The sequence below is a fragment of the Myzus persicae genome, unplaced genomic scaffold (genome assembly GCF_001856785.1).
Source record: "Myzus persicae strain clone G006 unplaced genomic scaffold, MPER_G0061.0, whole genome shotgun sequence".
Classification (NCBI taxonomy): domain Eukaryota; kingdom Metazoa; phylum Arthropoda; class Insecta; order Hemiptera; family Aphididae; genus Myzus; species Myzus persicae.
The window spans coordinates 176531-191647 of NW_019103953.1; positions in this window are offsets into that span (position 1 = coordinate 176531).

A 15117-nucleotide genomic window follows, 5' to 3' on the forward strand; every position below is an offset into this window, starting at 1 on the left:
TATTACCTGAACAACACCATTGAGCATTCATATTATGCAATATAATTAATAAACGCACGTGCATTATACAAATATACATTTTAGATGAAATATTTACTTCTTTTAAAATTTTAAAATAAACTTGTCAAACACGTGATCGTATTAAAAAAATAAAAATAATACTCTGGTTTGGTCAATAAACACAAAATAGGAAACAAAAGAATTCCACGTTATTTTTATAGAATTATAGTTATTAAATTCTTTTGCGTTTTTATATTTTGAAGACTATAATTGTTATATAAACTATAAATGTACCTATTTTAAGCCTTCAAGCTGAGGGCTGAAAGCTTTTAAAATAGTTAAAAATAATTCTTATATTACAATACAATATATACTGTGAAAAACTACCATCGGAGTAACGATGGGCATTTAAGTTAAATATAATGTCTTATACTATACAGAGAATTGCTATGGGTTTGTCATGACTTCATGAGTCATTAAGTTTCGACTTGCTGTACGACTATAAATCGCAGAAAATAAAACGTGTGTACATGTGTACCTATCTGTTATTTAGTACCGTTGAGTATATATTGCATAATATTGTTTACGTTATATGGATACTCAATGATGGTATACCTTCACTATTGTCTATTTTACTCACCTCTGTTGGTAACACTTCTAGGATTATTGTTTTGTACGATAGTAAAGTTGTATAAACTAATATTTTATTAGTGAATATTGTATAATATGTCATGTACATTGCATTATTTGTCCAAAATGGAAAAAAAAATATTTGTTTTACATTTCGATCATGGGATGGTTAGGTTAGATATACTTAAAATATTAAAATAATATAAAGTAATATTATTATGATTATATTAGGTAGGTACTAGGTATACGCGGGGTCAGCGGGATCGGCCTTGTAGCGAAACTATAATAATAGCGTATACCTACTTAATATAAACTAATAGTGACACTTAGATTTTCCACTGTAAATAGTGCACATTCGTCGCACCGAACGCGTTACTTTTTACAAACATTTACATTTTATGACTTATGTTATTCTGAGACTAATTCTAGATCTTAAAAATATAAATTTACAGATCCAAAAAAAAACAATGAAATGTCATCACCGCTATAATGTTCAAGACTATTATAATTGTTTTTAAAAAAAAGAAGAATAATGTAGATTAATATGTTTTTGTGGACATCACGATGTCAGATTCGGCATATTTTGCGAAGAACCACATTCTCCTTTCCAACCGGGCACTCTAAAACTTATAAGTATTATTTTTCTGAATGAAAAAAAATTAACTTTTTACATTATACTATACAACAGCAGTACGATAATTAATATTATTGTTGTTTGGACATTATTATAATAGTGTTGTTATTTATTTTATGATGTGTTTGATATGTCGTACTGTCGTAGGGAAAATGACGATCGTGACAACGAATGGAACTGCTCTTCGTCACATTGCAATAATACTAGGTAATAGGCTTCTAAGCGACCAAGAAACCAGTAAAATAAATTCGTATTCAAAATTAAGTAATCTAAAATATAATAGAAGAGTGTAACCAATTTTAGCACCGTCTGTTAAAATGTTCTGGACCAGCGGCTGTGATACATCCGGCACAGAAACCAATCGGAAACCGCCTCAAAACCTTTTAAAACGTTGTACCCTTCATTCTGTTTGACTTAGTTTAGTAAAGTTTACGAACTCGGTGGATAGAAAAAAGTTTCTCGGTGGTAGAAATCGAACTACCGCAATACGGACGATCGGTTTCTTATTAATTACTCCCCTAATTAGACTGGCTCGCTATCGCGCCACAATATTATTATCTTATTCACAATATGTGGCTTGAACGAATATTTCCGGTGGAACTGTCGTCCAGCCTGACCTTGATATAGTGTTTGAATTCAGTTTGCCAAATCGATGTACCGTAAATAATTACAGCATACCTAATATCGCGTGCATAATATTATATTTTTCGTATACTGTTGGCTCGACAATTAACAACTTCTAGCTAGGTTCCTATCACCATACAATTAAAATAATATTATTAATGTACACACTATACTCCCCCTGTAAAATACTATGGGCAAACTGCAAATTTATCGATGAACACGTGTGTAAAGTTTCGGTCGGGTAACATCATCGCATGTCGTTGTAGGTATACTATACAGAATACAGATAGTATATTATTATGCTGTATCGAAATAAAACAAAAATAAAAACATCGAAACAAAGTATCACATCTGTTGGTCATCACTTTATAATAATTTGTGTAGTATAGTAATAATTATATTTAGCCACCGGTAAACGGTCGAAGACGTGTTAAAAATTAAAAAAATTGTCTACGAATATAGTTTTCAGCACGACTTCGTCGGGAATAACGAGAGAATATATTTTTAATCAGTGTATGAGCATTTTTTTTTGCCCCAACTATTAACGTTTAGATTAAATTATCTTTGTGCTTAAAACTGTTATAAAATATTCACGTAACCGTACTTACTCAAAAATACATGACATTCACATTCTACTCGTATGAGGGTTTATTTTAACCGTCTTATGCACTGAAAAAAGTCAATATAATGTGTACTCGTTCAATATGCTATATTACTACCTACCCGACTTTTCATGGTTATGTATAATATGCTGCCTATACCGAAATTTGGTCATTTCTTAATTAATATTAGACGTTACCTATATGTAAGTATATACTAAGTACTTTTGTCATTTTATGATAAAAAACACATAGTTATAGCCTAGCTGTGTCGTACCTATTTCGCGTGTCTCTACACTAATATAACAATCGTTGAACCATCGATTCATTGACACAATAATTGGTGCCGAAATTTAGAAGATGTAGAAGTGTTCTGGGGACGTCATGACATAACCAAGTATAAAATTAGAACACGTGAATATAATAACACATTAACATAGTTCAAAACTCATAATAATATAATATCTTGTAATCTACAATATTATAAATGATATAATAAAATAATAGAATCACGATTTCAGGAGCGAGTGTTAGCGTTGTTTTCAGGTTCAACCATCTACAAAGGATTTATTTGAATCGTCCTTTGGAGATATAAGGAATTTAGAAATACATTTACGATATATGTATATCACACGTTATAAAATATATTTATAACCTACACGGTACATACTAATATTATGAAGATATTTGCATAGTGAAGTATAAGGAATATTCTGTATATTATAACGGTAAGATAAATTTGATCTGTAGATAGCCTTATTTATTAAACCACCATTAAACTATGATAGATGGCATATCGCAGAGAAGTTTTTACCAACAAATTAACGAAACTAGCATTATTTAAAAAATTTAACAGGCAACATTTTGTAGATCACGTTATTGCCCATTTTGGCAAACACAATTAAATTTTAATATCGTATTAGATTATTGTATTTCCTTCTGTGCATACGTACAGAAAAAAAGCTGTAAGTGTGTTTAAATTTTAAAATAATATTTTACTAACGAATTAATATATTATGCAAATACATAAAATCTCGAACATCAGATTGGTAACCATACAATTTAGGGTGCACCGTTATCATTATGATAAAATAATATAATATAATAGGTATACTACATATGATGTGTTTATTTAAATATTTATAAATATATCCACCCAAAGCTTTTGCATATTACAGAATGCACACAGGGTGCATAGTGCATACGTTGTATACGTTCGACGCTCGTAAACTTTCATGCCTCGTTCTACAAATTTGGCGATTCCAAAAAGTATTCAAGACATAGCTGTACAAAAATGTATGAACCATGTTTTTAATTATCTGGTCAAATGGTCTATATTTAACATTTCTCCTAATATATAATCGTTGGAGCAAATAGTCTTAAGGTTTATAGACTTAAAAAAACGTTGAGCGTGTAGCCCCCACCCTCCAACTCTAATTGCGATTCATAAGTATTCATGACTTATGAACATACAATAATACAAATTATTTATTATTAATTAGGTACATAAATTTCGTTGTTTATACATTCAATATCTATTTTACTTGTATTAGATTCAAGCAAACTGGGTAGCTAGCAAACATGATATACAATTATATAATATAATATAATATGTGGTAAAAATATGATATAATCATATTTTATTATCTTATTACCATATTTTTTATATGCGTTAAAAACAATAATTCTTATCGTCTGCGTCTATCAGAAATACAGTACCTACCACAAAACTCGATTTTTAAATAACTTTTTTGTTGGTTCATTTTCAAAATTATATAAAATATTATGATTAAACAATATTTAATCGAGTAATACATTTTTACTATAAGTGTACGCAAATCCGGTTTTCAAAAATCAGTATTTCTCCTCAGTGACAACAATATGCTTTATACCAGGGACCGTATTTTAATTTTAAATACCTGTGAGATTCCAATAATACTTTTTCATCCCCATGTAGACCCTATAAAAGTCCTTGGAAAATGCTCACATCTCCCCCTGTTGTGCTGTACCTGTGTAAACGCATATTTATTTATTTTTTCATTATTATCAAGACAACAATAAGACGACATTTAAATGCCAAATAACTCGGTTAGCAAATTCAATAAAATCGTAATTTTTAAACGCGTATGTGAATAACGTAATTACACCTGGAAATATTATATTGTGTATTTTTTTTTTATGTGCGATTTCCAAATGGAGGGTTTAACTCCGGATGATTAAAAAAAATCTGGTTTGCACATAATTCTCGCAAACAAAAGTTTTGTTTCTCCCCTCTGCGTGTAAAAAAAAAAATAGAAGAAAAAAAACGTTCTAGGGTAATTTTTTATTCTTCCGTCTAGTTATTACTTCAACTGTACCTACAAGCATTTTTTCTCCTTGTTGATTATTACCAAATATTTTTTTAATTTTGTTTTCCGCGTGATGTAACAACACTACATTGCTACATTGGTATAGGTACAATCATCGTTAAATTAGGTAGGTAGGTTAAAATGTAGAACGTTAGATTGAATTATGTTATTGTTATATTATATGTATGATGAATAATGAATAATGAATTTATTATTATACCTACCATATGTACATATTCACATTTTATTTTGTTGTGTTACAATGTTTATTGTTTGTGTGTGTTTTATTAGATTACATATTTGAGTTTATAAAAATATGTGAAATTCAAATATTAATTAAAATTATGGTTAAAAAAAACTATTTAGAACTATACCAAATGAAATATGTTCCAATTATTTCAATTAAAACTATTTATGAATTTTTACTTAACTTTGGAAAGCTGTAGTCCATATAGTTGATAAAACTGCGAATTAAAAATTGATGATTTCACCATTAAAACTTTCAGAAAAAAAACCATTTTCATTAAAAAATATATTTAACATTTTATTTTTCTGTTAGTACAATTAAGTTATAATTTTAAAAGTATCATAAAACAATTAATAGTGTAAAATAATGAAACTGTCTTTTTAGATTTTTTTTATAAAGATACACCTATACAATGACTAGAATAGCTCATACGTATAGAATAAAAACATTTGTAGATTCGCTGAGAATTTCGGGTCTTCTATCTTTCTCAGCCTCTTGGGTTATTGTGAAATGTTTTGTTTTTTTATAGCTGAATGGCTAAATTGTATATTTACTTACGTGTTTAAATTTCTGCACAAACAAACAATAATTCGTAAACTGGAAAATATTAAAATTCAATTTTTTTATGATGCCATTTATTGGCTGTATAATTAATCAGTTAGGTACCTATTTTATTCAAGTACATCAGAAATATAAAATAAAATATAGGTAGGTTGGTATAGTATAAAATTCGATATAAACCGTTAACCTCAAATCAAGAGCTAATTTTTTTAATTTGTTTTCAAACATTTTGTTACACGCATAATGTACATTAATAATAGAACCGAAAATGTTGATGCATCTTAATATACATACTCTAATTTATTATTATTAAATATATGATTGTGGTGTATTTTGTCAGTTTGCATTTAATTTTCTCCACATGACCACATATAAAAACTTTGACACTTTCGCAAAATGTTCAACCGAAACTGTTGACTTTTATGCATAAAAATATCCATAAAAATAAATTATTTCAGAATATGAAAGTGACAGTAAGGGTTGTTATTTAAAATAAAAGCACCCAGGGAATACAGATAACGGGTATTCGGAAAGCGTTTCGCTTCAATCACTTCTGTGGGTCGAATAATGTTGCTCTAATTTAGGTACCTAACTATTATAATACATTTTAAATATTCGCATGACAAAAATGGTTTTTAGTTAAAATAGCACTTTCTAGTTACTTTTTTCAAAAATTTACGAAGTTTGTTCTAGCGTTTTGGTGAACTACACTAGTAGGCTCTTAATGAAAAAATTAATTATAGATGGCTAACATCAAATCGATTTGTTGGATTCTTTAAAAAATTATTTAATATGGTTTGTAGAAAAAATATATCACTGTGAAACCAATATACATATACGAATTGCTAAGAATAGTGTCCCTATTATTTTCATAAAATCCTCGTAAAAATTGAAATCAGTTATTTTTCAAAACAGTGATGTCATTATTCATAATAATAGCTATATAAGACTTTAACTATGTAGGCATACGCATGGGCACAGCTATGATCACATTAGGAGATGGGGCTGTAGCCCTCATTGATATTCATCTTTAATAAAGTTTCCGAACATGTCTCCTCTCTAATAAGTAATAAGTTTATACGATTGTACTCAGATGCAAGTGGCTTGTAATACATATATAGATTAACGGTAGCATTTATATGGTTGTATATATATATATGAATATTTATTATTTAATCAAGAAATTAAAATGTTATATTGATACTTTAACTGCCTGTCTTTTAAATATTATATTTATAATAATACATCATTTAATAAATTGACGATAAATTATCTTTTTAAATACCGAGAACAGTCAAATATGAGTAGGTTTGTGTATCAGTCTTGTAGCATCGTTCTCAATACATTATGTGCCTCATTCAAGAATATATTTTTTATGACTTATTATCCAATATATTATATTTACGGAGTCATAAAAATACTTGAGGGGAACTTAGCGCCCAAGCCTGCATTTATTTTCCCTCATGTAGTCGCATGTGTAAATACTAAATACGTTTATTAAATACCGTATAAACCATAAATCATTTATTTATTAAAAAAAAAAAACACTTAAATTGACCGAACGAATAATGAAAAAAAAAAAACGATCGTTAACAATATATTTTATTTTATAATGAAATAATGTGGTATCATTATTACCACTAGTATAACGTTCGAGTCGTCTGGCACATTTGTACGCGGTGTAAATTATTAATTTAATATATTACGTATAGTCGGCCAGCAATCGTTGTCCACGCGTACAACCGCTCTATTATAATAATTCACGTTATATCGTTGAAATAATATTATTATCATAATTTTATAATCGTCTTATCTTCGGGCCCGTCATAACAATAATAATTGTACACAATATGTTCATATCGGCCTGTGTAAATTGCCCGGTGCCGCATCACCGCGGTTCGCTTAACCCTTTTCTGCACCGTATCGAGTGGCGGACGATTAAGTGTCGGTTTCCTATCTACCGGTGTACATCTTCTTATATACATAATATTACACACATGCCCATCACACACGACGAAGATGATACGCAATATCGTTCCGGTTTCGCCCCCGCGCTCGATGGTATAATAACATATAATATGTATGCCTATATACATATATATTATTGTTATACAAAACAATAAAACGAATTAAACATTTTTATATCACATATCGTTACAAACGTGCGCACAGCACTGACATTAAATTAAAACAATATGTTCTACAGGGTGTCTCGCATAAGAAATACGTTCCGATTTCAAAACGATATATTTAATATGAAGTATTATAGGTACGCGCCGTAATATTGTATTGTTAGTGCACTTACAGAATCAAAACATCCGGTACGCCAATCAATATACTGTGAGTTACCTAAATCGAGTTTTTGTGCACTTTTTTTTTCCACAAAATATACGTTCGATATCACACTGCTAGAGACGTATATAATACGACTCGCGTCTCGCGAGATCGCGACGACAACCATTCCCGTCCGCACAAATCCCGCAGAGTGCGGGCTAACGCTCTGTGAGTCGCATGCAGACGTGACCATAATATATGACTGTATACTGAACCGACAGCCCTATTTCGATCCGGTCTCGCCGCTCTCCGGAGGACTTCTCATCCCAGAATTGTCGGGGAGGTGCCCGAAAAACCGGAGTCTCACCGCGATGGACACCACACGCCACGACCGCGAGACCCGCGAGCATCAGAGTAGTGACCGTCACTCTTTCGAAACCTGCAGCGGGACACCCTGTACGTGCGGCCTGCGTTTATGAGCGCGTGTAATATTATGCGCCGTCCGAACTTAATCGAGTGCTACGACGAAAAACAGTGTTCGACCATACGTCGTCGTCGTCGTCGTCGTCGGTTCCGGACCCGTGACGTTTTTACGGGCTAATGCGAGATCGCATTATTCACGCATCCCGCCGCCGCAGCGGCCGCGGTCGAAAAGGCGTGACCGACATCTGTTTTCGCGTGGCCTGCGAAATCCTCGTGCTAGTGTACCTGCGTGTATACGTGTGTTATGTCTCCTCGCGTATATCAGTATATTATGTTATTATTATTATTATTATTATTATTATTATTATTATATTGTACTCACGGCGGCGGCTTCGTCACCTGGTCCGGGAGCGGCAACGCGGTGCGTCCTCCGGGTGAAACGAGCAGCGTTGTCCGAACCGTACGCGAGCGGCGAGGGAAAGAGAAAAGGCCGTCGCACACAGATAGAATGGAACGAGAAAACAAAAAAAAAAAAAACAAACGTCCGCAATCCTCCCCAAAAACAACGCCGCCGATAGTGTATACGTATACGATGTAGAATGTATAGTTCTTTTCCAGGACGAATTCTCACGGTGTACCTATACCTACCCTCAATATTGTATATGGACCGTTAGTGTACAGTCATATCGCATTCACGTATATAAGTAGTATATAAATATAATGTGCCTGGTACCTATTATATTTAAAATAGGTATAAATGTATAATGTTGCATATTATAATATTATTATTGTGTGCTTAATCAAAACAAGCGGGTGAGAGAAATAAAAATCATTTCGAGTTAGTTTATTATTGAGTCAACGGTTCCGGGTGTAACAGTTAATAATTACTACAGACAATCAATTTAACCCTCAAAGTTTAAAGCCAATACGAAGAAAAATATAAGCTAGGTTAAAAAAACGTCAATTAAATTTTTTTTTCATTTCTACCCTTGTCAAACATCATAATGGTTGTGAAACTTTCAAAAATACATTCTACTATTTCTTCTTATTTCACGGCATATGCACAAAGACTTATTTACTCATTACTTATAAGTTATAACTTTTAGGTTTGTGCCCACTTAATATATATTTGCTTACTTTTATTTCATACCATTGTCTACAGAGTGATTAATTAAAAAATATGTTTAATTAACATGGTTGACCACATTTTTATGGATTTGTTTAAACGTTAAACGTGACTAACCGCTTTCCTATTTTTCTCAAATCAACAGACTAAAGTTTCACAAGACTCAAAGCTATTACATTGAATAATTTATGATCTATTTAAGTCATTCAGTTAATTATATATCATTAACTAATTACAGTTAAAATTTCAAAAATAATCTGGATCTGTCGTCATTTATAAAGTCGTGTCTTCGAGATCGTAATTCGCTACCAAACCAGCACGACGCATTCGTTTTATTTGATTTCTTTATATTGTAGTGAGGTACCTCCTTTACCTATTGTGCAAAGATTGTTGTCCCTCGCGGAGAAAACGTATTAATGCATTATCCACGAACTCGGTCGGCCGGTCGGTCGAGTATTCTGAAAACGATTTTCGAAAGAAAACGGACCGCTAATGATTGTTATTAAAAAATACACATGGTGAGAACGTATGTATAATAATACGCATACTAATAATCGGTTGTCGATGGAGCGGAACGGGAAGAAACAAAAAAAAAACCGCGCGGAAGCGAATCATCGGGAGGTCGTCGGACATAATATTATTTAATACGTGTGTTGTAAACGCTCACGTTATACATAACATCAGGTACTCTCACCCCCCCCCCCCCCCCCCCCCGCGAAAAAAAAATATATACGAATGCCTATAGTAGAATATTATAATAATACATTATACGATATTATAGTATAATAATTAATAATAATATAATGTATTGTCCGGAGGCTAAAATAATAATAATCGGTTGCCCGCTAGTGTACCTCCTATATAAACACACAATTATTATACGACTGCAGTGCGCATACATGTCTCACGATGGTATTTAATCAACCGTTAAAAACAATTTGTTTAATTATTATTATATTATATCGACGGTAATATTATTTGTATTATTAAATCGATCGCACAACAATAATATTATACCTGTATGGGCGTACTAACCGCGCAAGTATTATTTACGTATTAATGATAGAATATTAGAATGGGTACACACACAGCAGGTACCTATATTACGCGCTCGGTAATCGAATCAGTATTCAGTTTACCTATTCCCGCGATCGAATTACGACGCTTTTATCGGTGCTCGTGCACTGTAAACAACAATAATAATAATATTCATTACTCGATTACAATAATAATAATAATTATTATTATTATTATAATTGAAATAATTATTGTTGTATTCTGTCGATTTTATTTCTCAGGAACGTGGATCGGCGAATTTCGGAACAAGGCAAATCAGGATTCGAGTGAACCGTGGCTAATTGATTGCAGACCGACATATTGTTCACAATCCTACGGGGGGTGCTTTTTATTTAATTAAAAAGTACAGAAGATGTTGAAATAATTTTCTAAAAACGTTTATATAATAGTTCTTTATTTTTATTTTTTTGCATTATGAATGAGCTATTTTAAATTTAAATAAAAGCTTGATTTTAACAACAAGCTTATTTGATTAAGACATTTTAAATTTTTATATTACATGATTATTGTTATATGATAAAGCCGTTACAACTTTCAGAAGTTAATCGAAACCATCGAAAAATAGATTACAAAATAAAAATATATTCAAGGAGTAAACCTATACAGATATTTTTCAGTAGCTTTCAGCAGCCAAATGGGTACCTAGATACAAGACTATGACGATGTATGATATTCATTATTAGCGGACCCTAGCGGTTGTAACCGGTAGATGTGATCCTGAACCATCGCGTTATTATCCACGACGGAAAATATGGCTTAATTTCGACGGAAAAGGCGGCCAAACCGGAGAAATAAAAACAGGCAGAATACTTCAACGGTCAACCACAGGTACCCACCGTATAGCCGATGCAGTGAAAATCGCAGCGTACGAAAATCGCCGGAAAACGTCGTTGCCGTCTATTGCTTAATGGTTAGCAGTACAATTATTATGATATTATAATATTTATAAATGATAAATCCCGAAACAGATCGCTATAAATGATTCGATTACAAATCGAACGTGTGATTTCACGGTTATAAATGACGTTTGTATACACCTTATCCTTTTATATCAACGAGTTTGGGCATCGGGGTATCATATATTTTTATAGCCCGCATATGCGTGGGGTTGTGCATTATATTTTGAGAATTAAATATACAGGGAACTTGAAATTAATTCAAATAATAATAATATAACAACTGTACAATATCGTTATAATATGTGTATGCCATATTTTAATATTATATATTATTATTTATTATTCACATGAAATCGAACTGCGCGAACGATTGGACGACGATGATCAATGGTCGCCGCCAGGATTTATAGCACAACATAGTAGTAATATTGGCTGTTATACCTATGTGTGCATTTAATGTGATGTGGGTGTGTTTTCGCTTCAGCCCGAGCTGCGATGCAGCGCAAAACGTTCGTTAGCGTCTCATTGTTCGCGCTCGCGAAAACGGTTTCGTTTAAATATTAAATATAGCTCGCGACGCGTCCCAAGTACACCTTAAAGGCTATAAATTATAACGATAATGTAACGTTGACGTGCAATAGCCGAGGTAATAGGTGCCCTGCACACGTCCGCACAAGTGAATGGTTAATTAGAATATCATATTTATATTTAATATTATATTTATTATACACAGGCGTGTGCGATATGATCTGTAGCTCGGAAATACGAGTTTACCTAGGCTGTAGGTAGGTATACACTATTATTATTATTATTATTATTACGTGTCAACGTTTTTCTACGTGTATTTATTAAATATATAGGTATTATATGCATAATATAATCATCGTCAATTAAGTTGTGTGCTAGTGTTGTAGTAACCAGTAGGCGTATTATACTACTACAACATGATGCAAGGGTGAGTGAGGACGTGAGGTAATGAAAAAATTAACTTGAGTCAGTGGCAATGGTTTTTTATGGTAAATTATTAAATCAGGGAACATTAGTTTGTCTATTTGCATTTAATGACATTGTGTATGTAAAGTGATACAACAAAAAATAAATACATTTATAAATATTTGTAGACATAATTAACTTATCGTATTATTTTTCAAATTAACTGGAAAAAGCGAAAGTATATTGTTACAATGGATACTGGATACTTTAACTACCTCGTTCATTTAATAATTTAATTAAACAATTTAACTACTAATTAGTGAAGTCGAAAAGTGAAAATAAAATTCAACTTTTAACTTAGATTTAATATTTAAAAACTAGTTACAACCTTGGTACGACGTATGCGTTATAATTTAGAACAATGTGTTTTGCGATCAATTGCACTGTAGCACACGTCATATTATACTAACGTATGACATTGTGAAACTCGTACAAGACTGTTTAAGTCTCGCAATTAGACTATAATAATATTACAGTAAAAACGAAATCGGTGTTTCACTTATTACGCCTAAGTATATTTCGATCGTTATGTGCAGTACGTCTTGTACGCAGTTTATAAATGAGTATGTATACTACTATATATAATATATATGCCAGTGCGACGCACGACGAGGTGGCACTTCGCAACGGTTTCCCACCTCGAGCACTTACGTGGGCGTCGTGTCCGTTTGTCCCGTAGTAAACCCCCTTTTTTTAAAACTCTACTTCCGTCCCTGTGCGCCGTCCGAATTACCATATTACACCACATAACGACGTCCATTAGTAAAATTACCTAACCCATTGTAGTGACATGAAAATAATTATTGTCAAATTAATATAATATACCGGTCTGGTCGCGTTACGCGTCGTATACATAATTTATATTTACAGGATTTGACATTGACGTTACATTTAAATGATAATATTATGTCATACTATCTTCCGGATACACAGTTCTTACATGAATGGTTGTACAGCCGTACAGGGTAATTAACAAAGACTGATCGACCACATTTTTTCCTTTAACAATGAACATACCTATTCGATTTTTTAAGCATAGGCAGTAGGCACTTATATAAACGACCATATTTTAATGAACTAATATTTTTTGTGTAATTTAATCAGTATCTCTTAATGTTTAATATTCTTTTTTTAAGAAACACTACTTTTTTTATTGTAGGCATATATTGATAAAAATTTAGTTCCTGAGTTATTAAGCTTTAAGTACCTACTAAGGATACAAGTGCGTGATAATTGGTTTAGCAGATTGGAGGGTTATGATGATTTGACAAGTAAAGCAATTACAAATGTTTTATAATTTGTAAAATTTGTAAGAATGTAATAGGTAATAGACTAAATGTTACACCTATTTTACATTAATTGATGATTAATATAACTATGATTATTCTTAGTAGGTATAAGACTAAGCTAAATAATTTTGAAACGTCTCATTTGATAAGAAAGTACATTGAAAAAGGGTGGTTCGTGGTTCGATTTTAAAAAGAAGTTTATACCGCTTCAAGATACCTTTTAAATAATTTATACAAAAAAAGTTGACCTATGTATTTAAAATCATAATATTTAAAAGTACCTATGCTCGATAGTTCAAAAAATCAGAATTGAAATAAGTGCATTATTATAATAGATAAAAGGGGGTGAGCATGCTTACCAAATCACCCTGTACATCGGTATTATTTAGTTTGTGGTTTGGTTAAAATATTATATTTTTACCACAAGAGTCACCCGGTTTCACCTCCCGATAACGGAAACCTCTTTAATGTCAACGAGTTTTTCTTTCTTCCACATCACATGTATTGCAACACAATATAATAATATCATAACGGAATCCTTTATTGAATAAATTATACTCGGTGCCGTCGAGGCGAACCTTTAGGCATGATATATAGATCGAAAATATTATCGATTTTCGTTTCGGTACTACTTAACAATGCGAACATATTGTAATATTTAAACTGCTTCTCGGTGAACATAGCTATGGGGAGCAACCCTGCAGCAGCTGAAACGCGTATTTCTGAATTCTGTGTACGACGATCATATGATATACGTAATTGCAGAATAAATTATTCAAATAACAGAAATATAGTCTGTGTTAATTATTATTTATTAATAATGATTTCCGAGCGTAAACCATTTCGAATGGAATGCATAAGTAAAGAATATATAGTGAGACGTGATTAATCACGTTTTGGAAGAAACTAAACAACTAAATAAAACGAACAGTTTTAAAATGTTACCTATCGATTTTATGTTTCAGCTGTGTACGTACACCGCGTATTACGTAATGAAATAGACTTCTCAAATGATTGGTATCCTCGAGAATCGTCGTTATAAGTTACAGTTCTTAGAAATTAACTTATGTATTTTTTTGAAATAATTTAATAATTTTTCATCTTGATAATAATCGTGCAGTATACGGCTGTCATTTTCGACGGCGTAATTCGAACATTGTCACTAACCAATTAAATAATTATTTATGTGTCCTCAATTCAAAAATTTATCATAAAAACGACATTCTTTCTGTATAGTATCTTTAACGATGTGTTTATTTTGTGCTTTTGTAGATATTTATTGTATCAATAGTTGTATACCTGCCATTCCTCATTCACTCATTCACTTACTGGCATCATTATAATATAATAATAGAGTGAGTACATTAAATCATGTAGGTACTTAATTCAGACA